Raw genomic sequence first — 14,616 nt, forward strand, 5'->3', positions numbered from 1 at the left:
AGTCTTGATTGGAAACAAAACATCTAATTCTTACAATGTTTTTGAGATGATAGTATGCTGATTTAGTTACTGCTTTGACATGACTACTAAAACTAAGGTCTGTCTCTAGAATCACCCCAAGATTTCTGACTTGATTTTTAGTTGTTTGACCCCTAGAGTCAAGGTATGCATTCATCTTGAGAACTTCATCTTTGTTTCCAAATGCAATGACTTCAGTTTTCTCCTTGTTTAACTGAAGGAAGTTCTGGCACATCCAACTGTTAATTTCATCAATGCATTGGCAGAGGGAGTCAATGGGGCTGTAGTCATTTGGAGATAAGGCTAGGTAAATCTGGGTATCATCAGCATAGCTGTGATAGGCAATTTGGTTCTTCATCATTATCTGACTTAGTGGGAGCATATACAGGCTAAACAAGAGCGGTGCAAGAATTGAGCCTTGTGGGACTCCACATGTCATGGCCGTCCACTTAGACTTATGCTCTCCTATACCCACATAATAACCTCTCCCTTCTAAGTATGATCTGAACCATTTGAGTGCCATCCCAGAAAGCCCAACCCAGTTTTCCAGTCTCTCTAAGAGTATGTTATGATCGACAGTGTCAAACGCAGCACTAAGATCTAGTAGTACCAGCACTGATATTTTGCCAGAATCAGAATTGAGGCGAATATCATTTATTATCTTAATGAGTGCTGTCTCTGTGCTGTGATGTGCTCGGAAACCAGATTGAAAATTGTCCAGGTATCCATTTGAGTTTAAGTAGTTGTTCAGCTGATTAGAAACTACCTTTTCAATAATCTTACCTATGAAAGGAAGATTTGACATGGGTCTATAGTTGCTCAACATGGTGTTATCAAGATTGCGCTTTTTTAGAAAGGGCTTAACAACTGCAGTTTTAAGGGAGTTTGGAAAAGTCCCAGAAAGAAGTGAGGCGTTCACCACTTCTAAGAGATCAGCTTCTAAACAGTTAAGCACATTTTTGAAAAAGGATGTGGGAAGTGTGTCAAGACTTAGCTGAGTAAGTGAAGTGACATTCAGCCAAGTATAGTGACCCATACTCGGAATTCGTGCTCTGCATTTAACCCATCCAACGTGTGCACACACAGCAGTGAACACACACACAGCAGTGAACACACACACACACACACACACACACACACGCACCCGGAGCAGTGGGCATTTATGCTAATTCTGGCACATTGTACATTTATGTATTATTGATGTGCATTGACCCTGTCAAATAAACCTGAAAAAAAACAAACAAAAATATTGTTGGCTGCTGGTTCTGTGCAGATCTGACAAAGACTAATGGAGCTGCTTTTAAAGTCAACAAGAAAACAAAATCAACCCTGTTTGTCTTCACAATCCACATTCACAGTCTTAGTTTGCATGTCTAATCGGTGCACGTTATTCCAAATTAAACAAGTTTGTCTACTAATCTTTCACCATGATATCTGAAACGACATCATGAATTCCTCTTATTTTTCAGATCCTCTCATCCAATCAAATGGCTCCATTCTGGTATGTTAAACACACTTTTAATGATCCAGTTTGTAATGATCTCCTACTTTTTTCTTGTTGAATATGTCAGACTACAATGTAAATCTGTATTAATTTAGTATCATTGTGATACCTTTATTAGTTTTTGCTCTTTAGTTTTTCCATTTTAATTTTAAAGTTTTTTTTTTTCAGTTCAAGTTAAACTGTATGTGTGTGTGTATAGTTGCTTTGTTCTGGCTGTTTTTAGATAGATAGATAGATAGATAGATAGATAGATAGATAGATAGATAGATAGATAGATAGATAGATAGATAGATAGATAGATAGATAGATAGATAGATAGATAGATAGATAGATAGATAAATTTAATTTGATCATGCTTCCATCTAAAGCCAATAAAAGCCTGATCCTCTCAGCACTATTGATTAAAAATCTATTCCACAGAAATCCATAACATTCCCGTCAAATTAGTGCTAAAACTTTAAAGTCAGTCCCCAATAAGGGCATAAATAAGTGAGGAGCTGTGGCTTTTGTAATATTTATCTATTGTAAAAGACTGGAATGGGTTTGTTTTCAGAGAAACGTCACACATTTGTCCCCCAGAATTCCTCACTCCAGAGCGCTGATGCTGATGATGTAAGCACTGAACTATCTCACTGGCAGGCCTTTCACCATATTAGGGGGTGGAAAAAACAGTCGGCTAGCATTAGGGGTTTTTTTTCCAGCTGAGGAATGTTGCTCTCGTATCAGAGTCGCACACACAATCATCTCTTGTTCCATGAGTTCTGGAGGATTGAATATCCTCACGTGGAAAGACACAGAGACAGAATTAAAGTGTGTGAAGAGTGCTTAGATTTATCACATTATGTGAGAAAAAAAACAAAAAACAGGCAGAAGACAATAAGGAACTTTGTGCAAACAGACGCAGTTCTGCTTTAGCCACACATCAGCACTGAAGTCACTAGAGAAGTTCCTCAAGGTTTAGAACGACTTGAAGTTTAAAGGATGTTTGGAGGCTTTACTTTGAGTTCTTGAAGATCTGTTCAACGTCAGGAGCTGATTAAGATGGAGAGACTTTAGATTCCTCAAAAATCAGATTAATTTTGAAAAATGCAGTCTTGAGGCCCATTCATTTTTATTACTTGAATTAAACTTATTATTATTCATCTAGTTGCCAGGGCAACATTTCTTATCTTTATTTAGTTTAATGAGATGAAACTGAAATAAAAATGACCAATAATGATAAGAGAAAAGCATAATGCAGCAAAAAAAAATTCCAGCTGATGAAGAATAAAAACATTAATCTGACTTTAAAGAGCTTGATTATTTAAAGCAACAGACAACAAAACTGAAGTGCACACTTAGAATTAACAAATCATTATGGTCCAGTGATGCAGATGCTAATATAGTTTTCATTATAGTTATTATTCTTGATGTGACTGCGCTTTTATTCATGGCTGAACACATAATCAAATGTTATGTGTATAACATTTAAATCTGATAGTGGGGTGACAGGATACTTGAGATCTGTGAATTATATGCCAATAAACATACTTTCATGTAATCATCAATCCCTCCTTCACGATCTCTTTCATATGAATATGGATGATATTATCTTGCATTAACAGTAACACATTTTAACCAATTTCAGTAATGCATAATATGTGTTCTATTACATATGTTCTATTACACATTTGCACATAAAATGCTTACTTTTTCCTTAAAATGATCTTTTGCCAATGCATATTATATTATGAGCACATATTACAAGCTCTATCATGCTCATAATATAATGCATGTTATACACTCATAATATAATGCATATTATGTGCCCATGATATAATGCGTGCTATATGCATAATATATACACCCATAATATAATGCATATTATACGTTCATAATATGATGCATGTTATGCATATAAAAAGCATTATATTATGGGCACATAACATGGATCATATTATGAGCATATAATATGCATTATATTATGGGTGTATGTATTATGTATATATTTAGGCACATAATATATACGCTCATAATATATTTGCATAATACAGTATATGCCCATAATATAATGCGTGTTATGCATACACAATATAATGCATGTTCTATGGCCATAATATAATGTATATTATATGCCTATAATATAATGCATATAATATGCATAATATATACACCCAAAATATGATGCATATTATATGCTTATATTATATAGATACTCGTATTATAATGCATATTCTATGCCCATAATACAATGCATGCTATGTGCTCATAATATAATGCATCTTATACACTCATAATATAATCCATATCCTATGCCCTAATTATAATGCATATTATATGCTCATAATGCAATGCATGTTATATACTCATAATATAACGCATACTGTATAATGAGCATGAAACAGAGCAACTGTTTGTAGCACAAACAGGGAATCTGAAGAGCTAATGAGCGTGTTACACAGGAAGTCATGCGGTTTGGCGCCATGAGACACGCAATCAAGCATTCAGTCTTTACAGGCGAAAAACACCTTTTCACTCGACATCTGTATCGTGCATGATTTTAGGTGTTGAGAAATAAAGATCAGTGAAATGCAAGTTAAACGTTAACTAATGGCCTAATGCTTCAGATCTGTCATGAATACAACAGATCGCATGATGCACAACAATCTTATATTATACAGACCTTAGGAAACCACTACGTGTTTGATGTTTGTTACCTAGACACAAGGTGACATTACAAAGTTAAACTTCCTGAACCAGTCTTTTACCGTCGATGTCTCATTCTGAGAAGCAGAAGACAATGATGAAGTCTTCTAGAAGAGTCTGTGGCTTTTGCATGACATGCAGTCTGTCACAGGAAACATGCAGAGGACTGATGTGTTTATTTCCAGAGCATCTGACACCAAGATACTACATGCTACGATGGCAGCTGCAATGGCCACATTATTTTCGATTTGCAATAAGATCAAATAATCATGATCAGGTTTTGCATGTGGCTGGTTTTCATTCCAGACTCCAGCTGTCTAAACAGCAGTCGATAAACCTGCGCTCACAGCTGCTCTGAATCTCACGTCCAGTTTTCAGGCCGCAAGGAAGGAGGAAATATAAAACTCACCCAAGCCTCTTTAGTTCAAATGCTCTTTGAAACATTTTGAAGAAACAGTTTTACTGATACGTATTGTCATCTGCGAGTTCAGTTAGTGCAGAAAGGTCATTATTGCAGTGTATTTTTCCTGTCAGTGAGTCACGAAAACAAGACACTAAAACAATGAGGAAACACAAAACTAACATATGACGGTGTTGCAATATTATTTGAGGAAATAATTTCCTAAATGATTTTATGTAGATCCGTTTTGAACTAAATGTTTGAAGCCAACGCAACCATTGCTGTAATTGTGTTAATTTAATTATTACTAACAATAATCAGTTAATTAATAATAATTAAAAATATAAATTATTATTATTATTGTATTTTTTTAAATATGTAATTAATTATTTTTATTTATTTCAATCTTTAAAAATGATCCAATTAACATTTATTAATTATTTTTAATTAATTCTTAAATTCATATAATGCATTTACTTTTTAACAAGATATGAGAAAAAAAGACCTGCAACACCAACGTATATATTATTTTAATATTAATGTGTACAATTATTTATGTATTTCATATATTACTTATTTATAGTTAATAAATAATTATTAAAAAAATTTAATTACTATTATTTTGACATTTTTAAATAAATAGGTAATAAAAATAATTTTATTATTTATGTATTCATTTAAATGTTAAAATTACTTAATATTTATTCTAAAATGAAATTTGTTACACATTTATACACACAAACATTTGAAATTATTTATTATTTGAATATTTGTATTAATTTAATGACATTTAATTAAATTGTCATTATTATTTCTTCATTTAATTACATTTAAATTATTAAATGTATATATAGACAATACAGCAACCTATATATATATTTATAGACCATATGACCAGCTACATGCATATTTGAATATATCTCACACCTCTAAACAGTGTCAGCCCCCAGCTGAGCACATGAAGTTCCTGCAACACATTCTTTTAAGTTATTTTGCAGTAACAGAAACTTCCTCCTTCCGTTCTTTGTGTGTGTGTTTGTGTTTTTCTGTTCCTCCTACATGTGCTTATTTCCTGTATTTGCACACACAAATTCAAAATGAAAGACGGCAGAATCCTTGTCATTTCATTCAGCAGCTGAACAGAAGCTCAGTTCAGAGAAGCTGACCTATAAATGCCAGATAATGCTGCATGTATTCCTGATCGTCAGCAGCCGCTCAAATGCACCTTTGTTGCAGTTTGCAGAACTAGAGACTAAATTAGGAAGTGAAAAGGGCCATGCAATGTCAGCCATGGCTCACAAAAACAGCTTTGACTGGTCACCCATATAAAAAAACAAATTACACATTGTGACAATTTATTGGGTTTTCAAGATGTGAGATGCTAGTGATTTAAAAATGTAAAAAAAAAATCAAAATGTAAAAAAAAAAAAAAGAAAAAAAAAAAAGTGATTTGTTTGTTAGATCTGTCTCACCGTGATCTATATGTGGCCTCATTCCTGAAAGGTAAGATGTCAATTATTAATGATTTTTATTGTGGCCGGTGAACAAATCCACTCGTATGTGTGTTGAACTTTGAAAATGACTCCTAACTTCTCCCAAGTCCATGTTGAAATGCTCTCGCTGCAGAAGAGAAACACCCTGATGAGGAGGATACGCTTCGCTCGTGTGAGGACATGAAGACTCGACTGGATGTGGGAGGAAAATTAAAACATTCCAGTGACGTGGAGGGAGCAAAACCATCAGTGAAAACAGGTTCAGAAAAACAAAAACACACTGAAATACTTCATTCTATTAAATAACAGTAGCTAACTTCATTTAGCAGAGAAAGTTCATATCCAGATTAAAATCAATGAGAAAATAGCCAGATCACTAAAGTGTTCATGGATAAACGTCTCTGAATCCAGCAGATGCTCTTCTGAAGTAGATCAGGCTTAAAAGGTTATACTGAAGTGATAAATGGATCTGGTCAATAATGATGTGATTTCTGTGAAATATAGTCATTTCCTCTCAAGCTTTATAGATTAGAGGCCTTTATTTCTCCAAAGTGACTAAATAAGAAAAAAGGGAAAGATGCTGCCTTAGACTTTTGCAGAGTAACTATACCAGTCAAAAGTTTGGAATAATTTTAATGTTTTAGAAAGAAGTCTCTTCTGCTCACCAAGGCTGCATTTAGGTACAGTAAAATAAATAGCAAAAATACAGTAAAATTGTGAAATATGATTAGAATTTAAAATAGCTGTTTTCTACACAGGCTTGAGTTTAATGATCGTATTGGCAGAGGAGAAACACACACAGGCTGACTCAATGCTCTCGCTTATTCTGCTGTAGAAACCATGTGTTTCATGTGACGTGTTTTAAATAATAGTTACAGCAATGTTTGGACATTTTTAGCAGAGATCAGCAGCACTTTAGTGCAAGAGAATAGTAAGAGAATACTCTCACACCTCATTACATAGTAAGACTGAAATCTATTAGCATGAAGATTTTCATATCTGACAAAATCTCACAGAAGAAATGTCCAGGTCACATCCCCCCCCCCCCCCCCCCCAAAAAAAAATTATTATACAAAAAAAAAAGAAAGAAAAAAAAAATCAGAATTTTTTATATATAATTAATAATATAATATATCATTAATAATATAATAATTAATAATTGGTAAAACATATATACATATATTTATAATATTGTATTATATTAATAATATTTTATTGTATTTAATAAATATCAAAATATATAAATAACTATATGTATTTTATGCATTTGTTATTTTTTTCTGGAATGTTTACTTTTGTATCTTGTGTCTGTTCCATTTATATTACATATAATATTTCACATTATTATATCAAATTAATCTCATTATCTCATTTATAAAATTAATTCATATAATAAAATATAAAATGAACAAGGTCAAGATTAAAAAATCTTAATGGTCCTAAAAATAAACTTTGTTCTTTATTCAAAAATATATTTGAACTTTTCTTGTTTTCTATTTATTGATTTATTGTTTGTTTGTTTGTTTATGTTGGAGTCAAATGTGACATCTATGCATATTTAGGGAAGCACATTCTTTTTCTTTCATTGTTTTTCCCCTGGATATGCTTATGATCAAAATCATATTCACATACTAATTCAGCACTCAATGATACAAAACAAAACATAATATCTCCTTGTTTTGGCCCATTTGCTGGTTCCTAATGCTCATCTCATTGAAACCCCTTCTAAAGTGAAAGTGTGTTGCGTAACAGTGAACGGGGGGAAGGGCAGGAGATTCTTCTGTCTGCTGCTCCATCTGTCTGTGTGTTCGTCCTAATGCATCCGTTACACACACACACACACACTCGCCGGACAGAGGATTTCAGCTGCGTAACCCTCACATGAACCGCTGCTTCCTGCAGTCACACAGGAGAAACAGGGCTTTGTTCTCAGATGTGCAGGAGAATATGGTTAAACATTAAAGAAAAGGCCCAGCAGCATCCGTGATTCTGCTGCAAATGCTAATTAGTGTGATAAGAGAGTTTCCTTCAGGTGTCTGTGCCATTAAAGTGGATGTGCTATTATTAATGAAGCTAGTTGAGAGTTTAACTAACATGCTGAGTCAGATTGTCCTCAAACTGTTGAGCTGGAAAAGAAAAATGACTGTAGATGAAGAGTAATGTGTGAAAATAAATAAATATATAAATAAATATTTGTGTAACTAATGTGATTTATTTTTATTTATTTTTTTTATTTTTATTTTTGCCGTTAGTTTGATTTTGATTGCTTCCATTGTCCTCATTTGTAAGTCGCTTTGAATAAACAATATTCAAGACATTTACAAATATGATTAAAAGATGAATATGAGACAAAACTACAGAATGTCACATTTTATTATTAGCCGTTTCAACACGTATATGTTTTACCAAATAAAAAGAACAGCACTTTTAGAGTTCATCCCACTGGTAAAACATCTATGTGTTGAATCACCCAATAATGAAATTCTGTAGTTTTGTCTCATATTCATCTTTTAATCATATTTGTAAATGTCTTTACTCCACAGCCAACAGAGCAATTTTTGTCTTTACTGTTCCAATACTTTTGGAGGGCACTGTATATAAATACAAATATATATTTTTAAATATATCAGAATCAGAATCAGAATGAGCTTTATTGGCCAGGTATGTTTACACATACGAGGAATTTGTTGTAGTGACAGAAGCTCCACAGTGCAACAGAAAGACAGCAACAGGACAGGACACAGGTAATAAAAGAATAACAACAATTAACTAAAAGGCAATGTACAAAGCAGCAAAAACACAATATATAATATAGACAACTATGTATGTATAGGTCAAGTATGTGCAAATTAGAAATGAGAAAATAAAGATAAAATAAGTGGGTGTGGATATGTATTATAGTTGTGTGTTCTACGTTTATTTATTGAGTGTTCATGAGATGGATTGACTGAGGGAAGAAACTGTTCCTGTGTCTGGTCGTTCTGGTGCTCAGAGCTCTGTAGCGTTGACCAGACGGTAACAGTTCAAAGAGGGAGTGTGCTGGATGTGAGGGGTCCAGAGTGATTTTACCAGCCCTTTTGCTCACTCTGGATTAGTACAGTTCTTGGAGAGTGGGGAGGGTTGTACCAATGATTCGCTCAGCAGTCCGGACTACCCTCCGTAGTCTTCTGAGGTCAGATTTGGTAGCTGAGCTGAACCAGACAGTTATTGAAGTGCAGAGGATGGATTCAATGATGGCAGAGTAGAACTGTTTCAGCAGCTCATGTGGCAGATTGAACTTCCTCAGCTGGCGAAGAAAGTACAACTTCTGCTGGGCCTTCCTGACAATGGAGTCTATGAATATCCCACTTCAGGTCCTGGGAGATGTGTATATATACATATATATGTGTGTATTTATATATACATAGTAAATATACACAGTACACACACAGTATGTAAACATACTATTTATATATAGTTAAAAAAACGATATATGTGTATGTATACACACACACACACTTACAAACAAGAACACAAATAGTATAAATACTGTATAAATACTATTCAAGTATATTTGTCTTTAAATGTGTCTTTAAATTGTCATTAAAAATAAAAAAACAAGAAAAAATGTCACAGAAAAATCTTAATGATCCTAAAAATACCATGTGCCAAAGCGATGCAAATTGGTGAATTCGCCCCCTACAGAGCAATAGGTTTAAATATTCAACAAATGGAGAGAGTTTCTGAGGTGATTCAGAAGAGATTTCAATGTCTGCATCTACATGAAATCTCAAACAAATTCTGATTTCTCATCAAAGATCAAATGATCACCACAAATTCCCTTTCTCCCAAGGAATCTGAGACATAACTAAGTGATAAGATCTCAGCGTGCAGCTTTCTTAGACATAGTTGTTCACATAATGCTGAGCAATTAAAGACCTGACTACGCACCAGGAGCCATACTGACTGACTGACTGCAGGATGAGCGTTGCTTCGTGACACTGATAACAACACAATGCCTCTCGCTGTCTTTGCCTATAAAAGGAGAGGCGGCCATAAGGGTATAGAGTTATTTCGAAAGTTTGACACGACCACATCCTGCTCGAGTGGGAGGTTTGACACTGCCACGCTGACCTGATCGCTGCAAAATCATTGGCTTAATCTCATTTTACAATAAAACTGTTTAAAACCGTCCTTAAAAATGTGAGAAATTCACTTGAGAAGCAAAAGTATGTGATATTTCGATGTTCGTTTTTGGTGAATGCATCTAAAATAGATTTTTTGTACCCCACTGGCAAACTGTTGTTTATGTTTCAAGCACAAACCTCACTAAAAATACAAGCAACTTAAGCTATACTCATGCGATTTTAGTTCACAAGTAAGTTTATCTTGCTAGAACGTTTTTGGGATATTGTTACTGTTACATTTAATCAGTTACTGGAATCAGTTACTATATGAAATAATGCTAAACGATTCTACTCATAATATTAGTTTACTAAATGTGTTGCCTGCAAAAATTATAAATAGTAGCCTATGTAAAAGTTCATAAAGATGAGCCGAGTGGTATAGAGAATGAATGAATAAATGGATTGGTGGATTATATTTATTGACCCATCCATTTATTCATTCATTCTCCATATCTGATATCTGAGATGGACTTTTTCACTGGAGGAAGCATTAGTATGTATAATGGACTCATATTTTAGCCAGAAGCAATGCTAAAAAAAAGTCTTAATGCTGGATTTGTTTCAGCTTTTATCTTCTCCAGATGTTAACTGATGGACTGGAGTGGTGTGGATTATTGTGATGTTTTTATCAGCTGTTTGGACTCTCATTCTGACGGCACCCATTCACTGCTGAGCTAGTGATGAAATGCTACATTTCTACATTCAATGCTACACATATGATGAAGAAACGAAGTAATCTACGTCTTAGATAGCCTAAGGGGAAATGCATTTGGAGTGAATTTTCATTGTTGGGTGAATTATTATTTTAATGCTGTACAGTCCCAGTAAAAGTCAGATGAATGAATGAAGGAATGAATGATGCATTTATATAGCGCTTTTATTGTGTATTGCCGTACAGCCAAAGCGCTTTACAATCATGATCAATGTCATCCACTCATTACTGGTCTGTAAGATGACAGACTCTTTAGCATTCATTTCTGGGGTGTGATGTTACCTCATTTGCACTATTTCTTCAGTGAATTTGGTGCTAAAACTGCAGACAGCGCATGCAAATAATCAACACTATCAGCAGAAGCACTTCATTCTTAGTGAATCCCTCACAGATAAACAATCAAAGATGTCCTCTGTGATTTCCTTCTCCTCTGGAGTGAGTCTTTACATGTTTTAATTATTCTCGAGAGGCTCATGTGCCGCTAGTCTTAAATGTCAGCTACGACAGAAAACAACACATTAGCGTTCCTGCTACTGCAGCTTCCTGAAAACACACGATGGTTAATGAATGAACGTGCTCATTTCTGCCACATTCCTTCCTTGTTTGACTTTAAACTCGATGAAGGCCAACGCTGAACGTCTCCTCCTCTTCCTCACAGATACTTCCTCATAGCAAACATGATGCTAACAAAGAGAGCCCTCTAGTGACGAGAAGTGAACAAACACAAGTTTAGGCAGAGGCCGCTGGTAAAATTCCACTCTCTATGACAATAATACATGAGTGTTGGAAGCTTTCTGTTGTCATGTTAATTTGAGACTAGTTTTGTCTTTTGTTTGTAGTTTTCTAGTGGATTTAAGAGGAATTTGTTCCACAGATTAAATGAAGTGAAATGTAACCAGAAGCTAAACTAATAACTTTTTTTAAGAAAATAACTTTTTGTCACTGCTGACCTCTTGTGGATGGATTTGAGTCATATTAAAACATAAAAGAGCATCTTCATTTTAGCAAACAGGTTAGAAATATTTTAGTTTTGTTAAAGGAGTAGTTCACCCTAAAATGTAAATGTGCTCGCCCTCAGGCCATCCAAGATGAGGATGAGTGTGTTTCTTCATCAGGTTTGTAGAAATGTGTCTCTGCATCAGTGTCTCAGCAATGGATGCTCGGCAGTGAATCTTAATGATGGATTTGTTTCAGCTTTTGTCTTCTCCAGATGTTAACTGATGGACTGGAGTGGTGTGGATTATTGTGATGTTTTTATCAGCTGTTTGGACTCTCATTCTGACGGCACCCATTCACTGCAGAGCATCCATTGCTGAGACACTGATGCAGAGACACATTTCTACAAACCTGATGAAGAAACACACTCATCTACATCTCAGATGACCTGAGAGTCAGGACATTTTCAGCTATTTTTAAATTTTGCGTGAACTGTTTCTTCAATTTAATGTCAAACCTCTAACCTTTTGTATTAAAATGTGAATATAAGCTCTGCTTCATTTGGTTTCTTTGCACAGGGTGGTTCCTCCTGCTACAGGACAAAGGCCAAGTGTTTGATCCCACATGAGGGTGACCTTTGATCTGTTGAGTTACAGAGGTCAACACTGTTCTGCCCTTTCACCGGCGCAAAGCACTTAACCTGACATTACTGCAGAGAAATGACTTCACTGTCACTTTGCTTTTTAGCAACCTACTATAGTAAATAATACTAAAGTGTCATTGAGATACTACCATTGTTTTCGTAATATTATGAGTTTTTTTTATTTATTTTTTTTTTAGCTCAAGTTTCAGTGTTTAGTTGTGTTTTTGCGAATGATTGTTTGTCTGTTTGAGGCGCTCAGAGTTTCAGATAGCAGCATATTTCTGCAGGCTGAGAACATTTCAAGCTCCGGGACGAATTCAAGCTTGTTTCCTCCCCATGACGTGAAATAATCTCCTGTCAGACAAACTGCTTTTGCCCGGAGGAGCCGACAAGCATCCTGTCTGACAAAGAAGCATTAGAAACTCACGACTGCAGGACATTTAAGCAGAAAACCTGCAGCTGTATGTGGCCTTGTGTTCCAGATTCACCTCACAAGATGCTGTTAAAATAACCATTTATTACCTCGGGAAGTCAAGTCACATTTATTTATATCAGCTCTTTTTACAGACTGTTTCACATTAGTTTCACAGTAATAAACAGGAAAACCCTGCAAAATGCATCACTTATGAAGCTAATTCAATTAAAGCAACTCTGCAGTGTTATTTTAAGATAATTGATAAAGGTCCACTATTATAGTTTTTATGGTAATATTTTATATTTTAAGGACCAATTCTCACTATTAACTAGCATGCATATTACTAGCATATTGGCTGTTTATTAGTACCAAATTTTACTATTAATAAACAGCAAATTAGGCATTTATTGAAGCAGTTAATAGTGAGAATTGGACCTTAAAATAAAGTGGAACATTGAATTATTTTTGTTTTATATTTTATATAATTTTTTGAAATATATTTTCATTAGTTTTTAAATGTATATATTTATTTATATGTATATATGATATATTCTGTATTTATTTAGAGTAGTTTTATTAATGTATTGAATTAGTTTTTATTAGTTTGATATTTTCTCTTTTCACTTTAGTTTAAGTTTTATTAATTTTGTTGGTTTAACTTTTTGAAACAATTTTTTTATTATTTTTTATTACTTTTTGTTGTCGTATTTAAATGTTTATATAGTTCAGTTTTAGTTTGAGATATTTTAGTACATCAAGAAAATTTGACATTCTATCTTGTCTGTTATACAATAAGTGGCCATTCATTCATTCATTTCAGCCAGATATTATTTTCCTTCTTCAATGAAACACAAAAATAGATGTTACAGAGCATCAGAATATGGCTCTTTTTTTAATGCAATTAATGGTGATTTTTATCACAAGCTACTAAAAATGGCATATAAGTAGCCTAAATGTGTGTGGTTAAAGGTCTTTATGTGGAAGCTGTTTTACTTTCAGCATAAGAAAATAGGGCTAGAAAACAATGCAACTAAAATCTTAGTGAAAGCTGGTGGAAGCGTCAGCATGTTGATCTGGTTTAATGGCATCTGAAGGAAACTCTGTCGCCCCCTGGAGGACTGAGGTTTGTTTCTGCCACAGAAACACAAACACACATGTAAGTATATGTACAACTGAACCACACTCCTGCCATCTGTTGGGTGTGTTTGTGCACTTGTGTGAGTGTTTGTGGCCTTATTGAGCTTCTCCTCGAGGTCAGAGCTCTGTCAGGTTTGACCAGATGTTCGTTGTTTCGCATGGAGATGCAGGGCTGTACTGTAGAAGCATAAAATTGTTGTAATGATGGATATTGTCTTTTCTTGAACGACTTGGCAGGCTTGAGACTTAATAATCATGTGAAGCACTTCAAAGAGTGTTCCAGCAGCTCACGACGAGCCCAAACACAGTTCAGCTCCACCATAGAGAGAGAAATTCACTTCACCACCACACACCAGAGCAGACACTGACGATAGAGATAGACAGACAGACAGACAGACAGACAGATAGATAGACAGACAGATAGATAGAATAATTATTTATTTTCCACAAAATCTTTAAAATGGGGACATTTAACCATTCAAACAATGTTACTTAACAAAGAAGTAA

The sequence above is a fragment of the Barbus barbus genome (assembly GCF_936440315.1).
Source record: "Barbus barbus genome assembly, chromosome: 11".
In the NCBI taxonomy this organism is placed as follows: Eukaryota; Metazoa; Chordata; class Actinopteri; order Cypriniformes; family Cyprinidae; genus Barbus; species Barbus barbus.